The sequence below is a fragment of the Mugil cephalus genome, chromosome 12 (assembly GCF_022458985.1).
Source record: "Mugil cephalus isolate CIBA_MC_2020 chromosome 12, CIBA_Mcephalus_1.1, whole genome shotgun sequence".
In the NCBI taxonomy this organism is placed as follows: domain Eukaryota; kingdom Metazoa; phylum Chordata; class Actinopteri; order Mugiliformes; family Mugilidae; genus Mugil; species Mugil cephalus.
In genome coordinates this window covers 22,649,807-22,663,773 of record NC_061781.1, presented here as the reverse complement: position 1 = coordinate 22,663,773, position 13,967 = coordinate 22,649,807, and the positions used below count along the sequence as shown (strand labels likewise).

The following is a 13,967-nucleotide window of genomic DNA, read 5'->3' as shown; positions in this document are numbered from 1 at the left end:
TATATGAAGACGTAAAAGCAAAATGGAGGAGGCCCAAAGAAAGGAAGCTAACTAGCGTGTAGCCACTTTGTTTGCAGCAAACTTAAAGCAAAGACACCATAATATAGGATTTGAGTACTTTAATGTTGTGTTCACATTACGGGGAACAAGGTTAAAAAATGGACAAGCTACATTAAGGCAGATTGAAGGTGTTTGTTGGTATTGTTGTCAAGCCATCAGTCTAAAATATGTACAGGTTAATTAAAAAGATGCAGTCTCTCTGTTAATTTCACGGTTAACTAAGGCCCAACCAACTGAACTGATGCATATTCTGATGTTAGCGCATAAAAAATTACAATATCGGACGATTAGATTTTTACACATTTCAATAAAAAAAAGACTAAACACCTGTTTTTAATGGCTTAAATATAGTTGCACATACTTTTTACAAAGATATAAACTGAACATTTCGAACATAAAATAAATCAAAACAAAATTAGACCAGAAACGCCGCTTCCATCTCAACGCCATAAATTTAAAAAAAAACTGTGCACTGCTGAAAATAAATATAGCCCACGACATTTTTTGCACAGCAGCGATGCATTATGCTTATAAGCTTCCGTTTCTCTTAATCAGTCTGGTAGCATGCAACTGTCTGAGTGAGCGTAACATTACTTTGAGGTATTTTAACGTTATTGTTATGTTCATTGTGTCGTTACAGACTATTAGCTTGAGGCAACTAGGGGGAGTTTAGTGGTGCTGAATCTTCAGTATCTTTTATTTATCTATAAGTTCCAGTTCCAGTTCATACAGAACCTTTTTAATCGACACACATCTTTTGAAGCTGAACACTGAACATGACCCACACCTATAAGTTTAATTAAAAACACAGTTAGAACACAGTAATAAAACTAAAGTACTAACTGAATCATGGCGCTAAAGTCATTAGCATTAGCTTGTGAAAATAATTAAACATGTCCCTACATAGGGGCTAAAAATATGTCACCCAACATGACAAAACAGCAAAATGCCAGACCGCTGAGGACACATTTAAGCAAACAGATACTTGTAATAACAAACTCTTGAATTGACTTCCTCTTAACCGTAGAATGTTTTACAGTGCAGACTGAGGATGGATGAAGCAACGGTATATAGTTAGATTTAAGTTTGGCGTGGAAAGAAGAGAATAACTGCAGCCAAAAACTTTCCCTGGTTACAAAAACAGCAGAAGGCTGGTTACCACTTATAACCTAACCTATGTGACAAGACTTTAAATGGAGCACTAATGATTTTTGGGAAGGAGCGACTGTATATATACAACTGTATATATGTATATATCAGAAAAAGTACATATGAGTAGTTGTTACAGCCCAGTGACGAAACAATTTGAACAAATGTGGTGGAAAGGTGATCAAATGTTTTCACAGGTGGGAAACAGAAGACAATCAGAGTCTGTCTGCATCATGTTTACAACAGGCTGCCTCAGCACATGTGTCTGAACGGCCACGCGATCGGGTTTCCTTTGTGAGAAAACGGGTCCGCGACACCTGAGCCACCGCCCCCCCCGCTCCCTGAAAGAGCTGGAGCAGTTTGCAGTCATGAGTGGTGAGAGATTAACCCATTTATGTTTTGCCAAAGGGGACAAAGTGTGTGTGTGTGTGTGTGTGTGTGTGTGTGTGTGTGTGTGTGTGTGTGTGTGTGTGTGTGTGTGTGTGTGCAGGCGGTGTTGTCGAAGGTCAAGGCTGGGCTGGTTGAGAGAGTAAACTGCCAAAATCACAGGAGAACAAAACGGTTTTACTGTGGGAAGTACAAGGCTACAGCACAGAGATTATATAAAAAGATGGAGGTTGTTTTAGTGAAGTTATCATGTTGCCACATGATTAAAACATTTCCCTCGTCACCTTCTACACAGGAATAAATAAGATCTTTGCACGAGGTGTAAATTTTGAGAACAGCAATGAGAACCCAGAGTGCAGGTGGGATGTTAACGTCGAACCCATATCAGCTATAAAACACAAAGGGGAACGGAGTGACGGTTGAGGGCGAGGACGAATTGAAGCCAAGGGAAAGATAAACAGAGCAGAGAGGAGACTGAACATTAACTTCAGTGGAAAAGTGGCTTAAATAAAAAATAAATAAATAAATAAAAAAAAGACAATAAAAAAAACAGGCAGAGCCTTGTGTGAACTTTAGTTATAATACAGTATGTGTCTGTAGCTAAAGTACAAATCCCGATTTAGATCAGATTTATTTATATAGCGCCGGAAACAGTTGCTACTCTACTCAAAATTGCATATGAAGTGTGTTTAGCTCATACAAGTACAGAAGAGGATTAGGGCCACTGAAAAAAAAACTGTGCTTAGAGCAAACGATTTTTTTTTTTCTAGCTCTGAAATTACAGTCAGAACTAAAGAAATAAAAAAATAACTTGCTCTACCTACTTTTTTTTTTTTTTTTTACAGTGGCCACATACCACAAAAACTAGAGCCACAGATGCTACTCAACAACAGACAAGTGACAAGTGTTTTGCAATAATTTGGCACCAATTGGAACCTTCAACCAAAAACAAACATTTATCTATAGTTATTTTTCAGCTAAATACCTTTTTTTTTAATGTGTTTGCTTGCTGTAAAAGATAAAATAATAGAAACACTTCAGCTAATCAAATCCATTATGACACAACAACACATTCACCTGGCGAAACGTGGTCACACGTCACTGGGTGAGTCATCCCGTGAACCGTGGAGCGTGAGTGAGGATGTGGTGGACTGATGTGTGTGTTTGTGTGGGTAGAGAGTGTCTCCGCTCTGCAGCCACAACGGGCCGACCTCCTTCAGCCGCCATTAAACTCCAGCATCCATCTTATTGTAGCACAGCTGAGTCATCTGATTCTGACTCATGACACACAGACACAAACACACACACACAGAGAAACACACGAGACACACATTTCTGACGTACTCCCACATGCACAAACTGCACTAATGAACGCACTCACCGGCGAGAACCACACACTCAGAGAGCACACGAACCCGAGCTGGCTGCATGTTCACGCTGACCTCCACTAACTAGGTTTGAGAATTTTACATTCAGGCCGGCCGCTTTGACAAATTGCAGCCTCCAGAGAACAAGATTGTGTGTGGCTGTGTGAAAGGAAAGGTTACCGGCGTTTTTCTGCTTCTAAAAAAACAAAAAAACAAAATGTGTTCACTGAGATTATTCATAATCACACACACAGAGAAACTCTCCAGTGTACACACTTAATGGTGTCCATTATTTACACCTCTAGTCCTAATGACACACAGACTGTACACAAACATGAACAACACTTCCATCCATTGCTATGCTATGCTATGCTATGCTATCGAAGCCCCGCCCACACTTTCTCCAGACTCACTTACATTTTGATTTAATTAATGCTGCGTTTGGCTCCACCTCCACTAGTTAGAAAAGTTGTATTATACAGTGTATCTATTTAATTTTTTATGCTCACGGTCCAACGGGACCACTTCATGGAGCGGTTGGCACGGCAACATACAGTCATCATGATGTCAAATGTCAAACCCTGTTGCTATAGCATCAGTCTCATGCATCATCATTACATTATCTTAAATATGCACCTGGCAATAATAAAATAATAATATTTGACGTGTATTTTAGTGTTTTAGTTTGGCCGAAGTCCCGCCCACTAACATGAAGGGGGTGGAGCTTATGACCTATACTGCAGCCAGACACCAGGGGGAGCTCTACTGGCTTCAGCTTCGCTTTTTGAGGAGCTGTTCGGTCGTCCATCTTTATCTACGGTCTATGAGTTCTACCAAATGAATGTAAACTTCCATGTGTGGACACACACACACACACAGACACACACACACACACACCCTGGGGGTAACATACTCTATGGAGGCTGCAGTGTGGACACAGATGACATCATGACAGACCATAATAAATGAACATACAGACGTGTCCTTTTCCTTCCTGTGGTTCAGTTTCATACTTGTCCTTGAAGTTAAACGCTTGTGCGCTGCCACCCGACCAGAAAAACTGATTTTTTAAAGCAAAAAAAAAAATATTTTTTTAAATAAAATGTGTGTGTGTGTGTGTGTGTGTGCATCTTCTCTTTGTGTGTGAGAAAGGTGACCTCAGAACACAGGCTGTAATAATTACCGAACCGCCAACGCACACAGAGAGGCATAGAAAAGATGACATCATCTTCTTCTCTGGTTCCTTTGTTCAAAAACGACACGCGCACACACACACACCACACACACACACCTCACACACACACACCTCACACACACACACACACACACACACACACACACACACACACACTCCTACACCTGGCTGCTGTGAAACATACAATAGAAAAAACAGTGTCTGGTCCATCAGTCTGCTGCCGACTGCCACAAATATTTGGGTCATTTTTCACAACCTGCGCCTTCGTTTGTTCCTTCGGTCGAAAAATAATCTGTCTATGTGATTCCTGGGATGGATGAAGAACACGAGGGACGATGCTCGGTGTTCGACCGGGCAGGAACACGAGGCTGTAGTAAAAGTTTAACTGCCGTCTCATCTGAAGCTCCAGTGTGGCGCAAATCAAATCATCAGGGTCACAAGAAAAGAGCAAAGAAGAAAAAAAAGAAGAAGAAGAAGCCAGGAGAAATAAAAACGTGCAGAGAGATGATCAATAATAGAAACTCTTTCTTTCCTGATTATCATCATTAGCAGATTATTTTCAGGCGTTTAAAGGTGAACAATAGTTAAGAATCATTGATGCTAACAGGCTGTTTGAAGATGAAAGACTTTAAAATATATGTATATATAAAAAAAACTCTTGAAAATTCACTAGTTACAAGGAAAAAATTGGTGAAAGGCAGTTAAAAATAGTAATTAAAAATTAAAAATATGTTATATTTCATGAGAAAATAAATCAAATACAATAGTATAAGCAAAAATTTAACTATATAAGATTAAAGAAAATACTGAATAACTCACTAATTAGTAGAAGAACAACTAGAGTAACCGTAAAAGGCTCAGACTGTATAAAATCTTATTTGAAAAGCACAGAAACAGATTTATTAAAATGGTGAAATCGGCCCCAAAACTATTTTTCAACGGGACGACAAAAGGTATATTATCACGCAGTGTTATCGTATCGTAAAACTGTGCAGCTCAAACAGCTTTTGATGCTCAAACAAGTCCCTCGAGGGGAGCGAAGTCACATCACATCATTTCTAGGAACATAGAAGAAAGAGAAAAGCAAAGATTTATATTAAAGAGATTTGTTTTCTCCTATTTAGTGCCTTTTATAGCTCTGAATGCAGATAATGCAGTTATTGAGACCGCTTGCTAACGCGTCCCAGCTGACTCCATGCTCCATTCAAACATGATATAATCCCTCTGTCATCCGACTCTCCCATGACTAGCACCATGATCTATCCCCGCCGTGCTTGGTCAGGTCTCTGTGTGGGATGTTTGGACCTAGAGTTTCTTCTGTCATGGAAAAGCCTGCAGGGCTCAGGAAGTGAGAGGAGATCCGTGCAGAGTTTTAGGCTCCAACTTTCCGTTAAAAACACAGCGCGCTGCATTGAACCTGCATTTTTCAGATTAGTCTCGGATGTATTGAGATAACAATAAACCACGGTTGGAGGAATTTGTTGCGTGGATATGTAAGATTTAGTAATTCCCTAAAATTATACTTCATGTGACACACTGTTATTTCGCTGTTGGCAGCTCTTAAAAGAGGAACTTAACAGAAGCATCATGGCAGGGTGTGGCTGTGTGTGAGGGAAAGTATGCTCTGTTGCACCTACAATAACAATCACACACTTATACATCACTGTGAGAGGAGAGTAGGTCAGAAAAAAACAAAAAAAAAAATCCTTTTTTTTTTAATTAAGCATAACCTGAAGACTTAATGTAATTTCAGCAACTGAATTACATGAAAATTCACCCTGTGTACAGTTGCTAAGCTACATCCAAAGTTGGACATTGTACCATGAAGGTTTAATGGGATTAGCTTTCAGATACAGCCTCAAGTGGTCATTTGAGGAATTGCAGTTTTTGGCACTTGCACATTTGCTTACGTCTGGACGAATTTGGGGGAAATGTGCATGAAATTGTGCATGAAATCTTTGGCTTTGATTTGCTTTAAACTGCATGCAACCGTATGTAGCAAAATTAAAATAAACAAGATTAAAGAACATATTGAATAACTCATTAATTAGATGAAGTAAAAACTAGAGTTAAAAGGCTCAGACTGTATATTTGAAAAGCACAGAAAGTGATTTATTAAAATGTGAAATGAGCCACAAAACTATTTTTCAATGGGACAATAAATTATCGTATCGTATCGTATGATATCGTATCGTATCGTATCGTATCGTCATATCATAAATCTGGGCAGCCTGACCAGCACGCTTTGCTGTGGTGATGACCAGTTCAAATTAACAAAACGTTTGTCATATGATCAATATATTTGTAGTATATTCATTTGCCAGGATTTACTGGTTGACATGAGTTGAAATGCATCAGCAGAAACAATGTTAAGTCTGAGCCAGGCGATGGAGTAACCTGGAGGAAGTGCTCAGCCAGCACTAATGAAAGGGTCAAGAGGCCACATGTGTAGGTGTTGACGAACTGATTCACTCTGGGAATATTTTACTTCAGAGATTCTGCTCTGGTTTCAGGGCTTCACTGATTTTTTATTTTTTTTTTCCCTCCTCCAAAAGCCTGCGATCGCTTTAATCAGATACTGTTTGCCAACATGGCCCAGCCCCGTCGCTCACCACAGACCACCAGCTGAACACATGTGATGCTAGAGTGCTGACTAGAGATCTTTGTTTTTGCTGATACCTCTTGAAGCGTGAGGAGACTTTATTCGCCGTATATTACATGTTTTAGCTTGTCGCTGTCACTAAGTAAACCAAATTACAGCTGCAATAACCCACATTTTATATGATGAATGTGTCAAATATAACGTAGCAGCATATTGCTTTGCAGCATTTTGGCGTCTTTCAGCTGTTCAGTTTTAGTCTCGTTTGTTTTACAGCCTCATAACAGCAAAAATAATACACTAGAATATAATAATTCTGTCTTAGTAAACATCCATCACATTAAACACACATCACCCGCCACCATTTTTCACATTCCCTTCAAATCCAGTTGCATTCGTTTATACTACAGCCTCAAGAAGTAAACACACAACAACCTGTAACCTGCCACCCGTGCGACTTTTGGAAGCATGCGTTTTCTGTACCGACAAATTCGGCAACTGTTCAAAGCAAAAAAAAAAAACAAAGCGAGTGATTAAAACGACAGACAGTTGAGAAGCATAAACAAGTCCTGTGACGGACGTTTAGAAAAGCACAGTCGCGAACCGACCTTTAAAGCTTCCCTCGCTCTGATCGCCGCCCTCTCCAGCCGGCAGCCGTCGAGGCCGCGGACAAGAGGTTTAATGAGGTCCCTTTCTGAGACGAGTGGGACGCGACCCCGGAGTTCATGAGGAAAAAAAAAAAAAACGCACACGATCCTTCAGCTGGTGCGACGTTTCTGACTTGAAGCGTCGGCTTCGAGGGGGGGGAGGCTTTCTGGGTTTCTCATTAAAGAGGGAAGCTGTGGCTGAAACTCTGCAAAAGACTAGACGCCAAAAAAATATGGTTCAGGTCACGTTTACAGTTGTATAGTGCATATAACTCACTGTACACTACACTACTACACTAACAGCAGACACTAAGGGACCATCTGATGAACAAAGTGGAGCATTTAGCAACTGAAGAGACTCGATGTCGGAGTCTGGAGTCGGTGGAGACCAAAAATGAGCCAAAAGACATCGTAGATTTAAACACAACATGGATGAATTGGTAAAATAAAATGACAATGCTAAATTGATTAAAGCATACGTCTTGTTTAAAAGGCTCAAAAGTATGTGCTAGATCACAAACTAAACCGTCCCACCAAAGGGTTTAACCTGGTCCTTAGCATGAATTTGCAAAAATGACATAGAAGATGACAATTTTTCAATGAAAATAACTGCTATACCTATTTCGTCCACTGTTTTAATTAGAGACTGAACACAAAACTGAGACCCAGGACTAAACAGCTAATAGCAATGTGCCCAAATTATTATTTTTTTTTAAGGGTAATTTACTAAATACAATCATTCTGCTAATTTACTTGTTATTCTTTGCACTAAAACTAATGGGAAAAGTCTGGAGCTGTCGTTACTTGTAGGTTATTATGCTCGTATGTTAGGGACGAGTGTGAAAACGAGTGTGACAACCCCGCACCAGATAAAAGGACATGCAGAACTCCAATAATAAGAATAAAGGGAGGGGAAGGGGGGGGCAGGAAGAGTTTATGACTGCACGTGTAGTAGATAGAGGAGCCTGATGGAATTAAGACGAGGGGAAGTGTGCGACTTCCCCCTCAAGGAAATGCCAGGGGAGTGGAGTCATTCCAGACCGGCACTCTCTCTCTCACACACACACACAATAATTTGTTTTTAAGCAATCACATAAGTTGTGTTCGGCTCAGCTTAAACGTAGATGTACCAGAGTGTGTGTGTGTGTGTTTGTGTTTGTGTGCATGTTATAGGCATCACGGTTTTGGGGACAAGGAGTTCTTTATTGCAGCCCTCTGGGCTTTGAGGCATAGACAAGGAGCCAGGTGCAAGCTTTTGGTGCAAACACACATACACTTTCACAAACACACACACACTCACAGACGCACAAAGGAGAACGACGACAAACACCGACATCCACACCTCCCGTTTCTGCCGCTCAGCGAGTGTAAGCGGCGTCCGGCTCACGGCTCTTCATCGATCGGACCCGGCGATGCGTGTAGTTATGAAAATCCCAGTAATCACTGTAATGATGAGCTTCCACGCCTCAAGGTGTTTCATGCATACTGAGCAGCAGCCCCCCCACCCCCACCCCCACCCCCCAGCCCCAGGCTGAACACACAGCGTAAAGACTCGCACTCATAGAGAGGGGGGAGAAAAAAAAGATGAGGTCCAGTGGAGGAATTAAAATATTTCTGGATGACTCAACACAACAGCTGCTGCCCAAATCTCCTCTCGTCATCAAAAACAACAAGAACGGCTCCGTTGTGTTAGAACCAGTTCTAGTGTTCGTGTCTTCGAATGAAGTCCATTAAAAATCACTTGACATGCCCGTTTCTACAGCGATCAGCCACAACATTAAAACCACCGACAGGAGAAGTGAGTAACACTTAAACCACCTGTGACAATTCAGCTTCTGGGAAACTGTTGGCGTTGATTCATTGGGATGTTACTTAGACATGTAGCACCCACCTAGACCAGACCAGACCAGACCAGACCAGGCACCCCTGCCCCCACCCCCCACCCCCCCACCCCATAGCAATGACACTCCCTGATGGCAGCAGCAAGGAGCAACTAAAAAAACATGAAGGTGTTGACCTGGCCTCCAAAGATCCCAAACTGATCAAGTCTCTGTGAGGCCCCTCCCCTCAACCTATAGGATCCTAAGGCCCCCCCAAATAACATCCTGTTACCAGACACCATAGGACCCCATCAGAAGGCCCATGTCCCATTCTCTGATGAGTTGGTTTTGGAGTGACAAGGAAGACTGACACAATATCAGGAAGGTGGTCATAATGTTATGCCTGATCGGTGTATATGTCAATACATAGATTTTTTCTCAAAAGTTAAATGGACACAGACAAAGCATAGGATTCCCCGACTTAAACAGAACAGTCATCATAGCCGTCCAACTCCTGCAGAGTCGCCTGCAGCCGCGAACCAGGACGACGTACGGAGCAGATACAAGAGACACTTACACCGATGTGCTGCGCAAATGCACCGTTAACGCGAAAAGCTTATAGCGTTGAGCCACGTTCAACGACGCTCCCTCAGGAAGTTCCCGGCTGCCATTTTTAATTAAAAGAAACACCGACATCACAGCAGAGAACGGACGCCTCCTAGTGAAGCCGTTTTTTTATTTTTTTTTTATTTACAGTTGGAATATGAGACGCATTTAGGGAACTTGGGGGTAATGTTACTTCCCGTTCCCAGAGAGCAGGCTTCCTAACGAGAGGTGTTCCTCCTGTGCCTTAGCGTTCAAATGGCGAGCTTTGTGTAAGTAGGCCAAGACAACAGGACGACTCTGGGGAGCAACACGGAGACAGAAAGCAGAGAAGACGGTCAATTCTGAAGCTCTATTCATCGCTGAAGAACTAGAGGAGTGTCAATGGCTACCCAGATAAAAAAAAATAAAAACACACACACCTGAGGAGATAAATCAGTGAAGAAGGATTGAAATTGAACTAGTTTAGGCTCTAACACTTTTATTTACCAGTTCAATGGTGTCAGAAAAGTCAGAGACGCAGTGAGAATGCAGAGCCGGGTAGTTAGAGGGAGACGGGCAGCGTCGCACGGCTGCTGTAATTAGATCTAGTAGTAGTAAGGGGGTTACATTCTGGGAACGGCCGCAACTTTCCATAACGTAATGCGCTTTCGCCCCCATTTTTAGACACACGCGGAGGGTCGTCATTGAAATGGATATCGCCTCTAACCGGGTCGACGATGCACAACATCAGGGCTTTTCCGGAGCCAAGCAGAGTCAGCTGGAAGAAAACGCTGGAAGTTCCTTGAAAGATCTACCTGAAGGACGACTCAGCTGCAGACAAGACGACAATCCACCGAAGGTCTAATAAATAAATAAATAAATGACTCACATCGCCTATGTCTCGACCAAAAAGTCACACTTGAACAGTTTGCTGGGACGAGAGCCAACGGCCAAACAACACGTATGTTCTGCACCTCGTGAGAGGAAATAAGTCCTGATACTAGCAGGTGGCTGTAGGTTCTAGTTGTTATTCAAAAGGGAACCAGAAACCTGCTATTAGCTGGGTAGCTAAGAAGTTAGGAGGTTAGTTTCTTACGGTCACTTGCATAAAAAGAGTAAATACTTCTAAGTTTAGTAAACAACTTCGATCGGTAAATGTTATTTACTTCTCCTGTAAGTGGTCATAATGTTACGGCTGATCATTGTGTGGCCTATGAATTCAGTGACATGATATTTTCCTGTGCTCCAGTAGACAGTGAGTGTGTGTTTTTTACGCCTCAAACTAAAGTCTGACGCGACTGAGTCCAGAGGAGGCGCTGGCCGGGGGTACTCTGCGACCGTGAAGTCCGAGGACATCCAGACATAAGACGACTAGACATCCTCTCACTTGTCCTTTCATCAGGGACATTCCTGCATCAGCCCGTTGAGCCTGGAGGATCAGCAGGGAAAACACGACCGGAGACAAAGGCGAAAAGACACAGAGGCACGAAGGCAGAAGAGAGAGGTGGATTTAGAAAGAAAAAAAAAGAGACAAGTTTTGTTTGCATCTGCTCTGTTTATCAAAAGCAAGTCATAGTTATGGTAAGACTTCTTTTTTTTTTTTTTTTTTTTTAAATCGAGATTCAGTCATAGCCCAATCCATCACTCCCACAGCTTAGTTTAACAACACTGTGTTTTCCCACAGACAAACAGAAGGGGGGAAAAGGTGTGGTCTAAATCCTGGAGCGCTTTGTTGAGCTGAAGGTCAGGATTTGGTGGGAGTCTTGTTCCATTTAGAGAACAACCGCCGCTGTACGACTAAACAAGGAGCGTGGTTGTACGTACTGTACTTTAGAAGTGTACGGAAAGTCTTCAAGTTGTGAGATCAAGTGAGTCGTCACCCGTTTAAAAGGTTCAGGCAGTGATAAGACCTGAACAAACTCCGTGTGTTTTTCAAATTAAAAAAACTCATTATAGATTGGGAGTGACTGTTGATTTAGTTCAAACTAACTAAACCAAAAGTTTTAGACTCAATAATAATAATAAAAAAAAACGAATAGACAGGGAGTTGTCCCCTCCGCGCTCCACTGAACTCCAGGTCTGAAGCTTCTGGACGGAGCCCAGATGAAGCGGCCGAGTGCCCCGGAGGAATTATCTGGCTGTCGGACGCCATTACCCCGACTGTTCCTCAGATACGCCACAGACTCCGCCCCCACACGCCGTCCTCCCACGTCCAGAGAAGACACAGTGGAGCGGCCGCTGGAAGCTCATTACTCTCTCTCAAAGCCTCATTAGTGTTGATGTTGGCTGGCTGGGAGGTTGCAGAGATATGAATCAGGCCATAGTAAACTATTAAACAAATCCTGTTAGGGAGGCCTGCTCTGAGGCTCTGTAAACTGATGAGACAATATGTTGCAGGGAGGGAGATAACGCTTCTCACTGTAAGGTAATTAAATTCAACAGAAAGCAGCAAGTGAACAAATATGTGGCTGAAATATTGGGTCGTAGCTTGACTCCATACTGACTTAGGAAGGCACCGAAATTCAGAGTTACTAGTTGCCTTCAGAAGACCAGCTACTACCGGACTGTTTTCTCCAAATATGTTCAGCTAGGAATCGCTTATTGCAGCTGCTAGCTTAACGTTACTGCAACACACAGTCATGGTTCCCAGAGGATGCATACCAACCTTAACTGTACTATCTCGACCACTAACATAGGAATTTCATCCAGTACGTTGGTTTATGATAAAATACCTGAAAGCGCAACAATATTTTTATTTGATATTGCTACTTTTAAGCTAAGACGTTAGCACGTTAGTCCAGTACCCTTAGCTTTATCATTAGGTGCTTTCGGATTAAGCAGTTGAGTCAAGTCTACACATCAACAAGATCCTCCAATAACTCCTGCGACTCCTTGCGTGCTGTGCACCACCTAACAGCCGGCTAGCAGGTGGTATAGCAACATCACTTAGCCTAATTCTTTGAGACGTACGACACCATCAGACAAAGCCTGGACTTCAAGGTTGAGTCACTGTGAAGGTTGACTTTCAAACCAATGTTTCCACTTTTATTTATTTTTTTTAAAAAGCTATTTGTTAATGCTAAGTTCATGTGTTCAACCTGATGACACATACACATGCCGTTAATGTTTATTTTGTTCCAGGAAAGTGCCTTCCCTTGAGTACAAGCAAAAACTAAAAGCCCAACATGCACCTACACAGACTTCCTGTTGAAGACCCATGATTCAAGATTCAACGTTCAAGATAACTTTACTCATCCCCGCAGGGAAATTGTTTCGTCCAAGAGTCTCAAGATAACAGAGAACATAAACGTGACCAGACATAGAGATAAGAATACGAGCCAAGGAAAACAAACAGAATAAGATGAAAATAAAATAATCTTAAAAATAGTGTCAGAATGAGGTTGTAAAGTTACAAAAAATAAACTGAAAATATACAGTCCAGTCTACAATCACAGACATGAGATATATAGAGTGTTTGTTAAATAAAGTGTCTATAAAGTGTTTTGTCATTAACCGTTAGCCTGCTAACAGTTAGCGTTGTGTATTCTGATGGCTGCGGGGATGAATGACCTCCTGAAGCGCTCTGTCTTAAGTTATTAGACATTTACCTGCGATACACGGAAAAGGATTCGGAAAAACATCCCTCTCTTCTTTTTTTTTTTTTTTATAACCCTTGTCAATAGCTAGTCAACACTGACTTGACTTCCACCACATAAGAGTCTACTTTAAAAACTCGTTGAACCTCCAGCTCAAATCTAGTCGTGTGTGTGGGTCTCTGGTCCAGGTGGAACAAAAATAACTTTCAGTCAAAAGGAAAAACTCGATGTTAATTATCACCTTTAGAAGCAGCTCCACAGCTGCACCTATTCACAGATTATTTTTAATATGTAATGTTCTGTACAAGCTGCTTTTCATGTCTAGTTAGTTGATTATCAATTCTTGAATGTGGATAAATAAGGTTTGTATTTTCCCACCAGCTCCATTTGTCTGTCAGACGGTTCCACATCTGGACGGACAAAATGGATAAAGATCGATTACTCCAATATTCTCAGTTCATATTCTGTCGTTGAGCTGCTTTTACTAAATTCTGATGCGATGTAAAATGTAAAAACACACAGCCTTTCCTTCACATTGAGGAGGGGACGGGTCAGGTAATGT

The 13,967-nt window shown here is 41.7% G+C and overlaps 1 protein-coding gene across 11 annotated transcripts in view; it reads right to left on the bottom strand.

The window, feature by feature from the left end:
• Nucleotides 1–13,967, bottom strand: part of LOC125017327 (mitogen-activated protein kinase kinase kinase kinase 4) — a 102,282-nt gene that overhangs the window by 57,118 nt on the left and 31,197 nt on the right. The window lies entirely within an intron of this gene.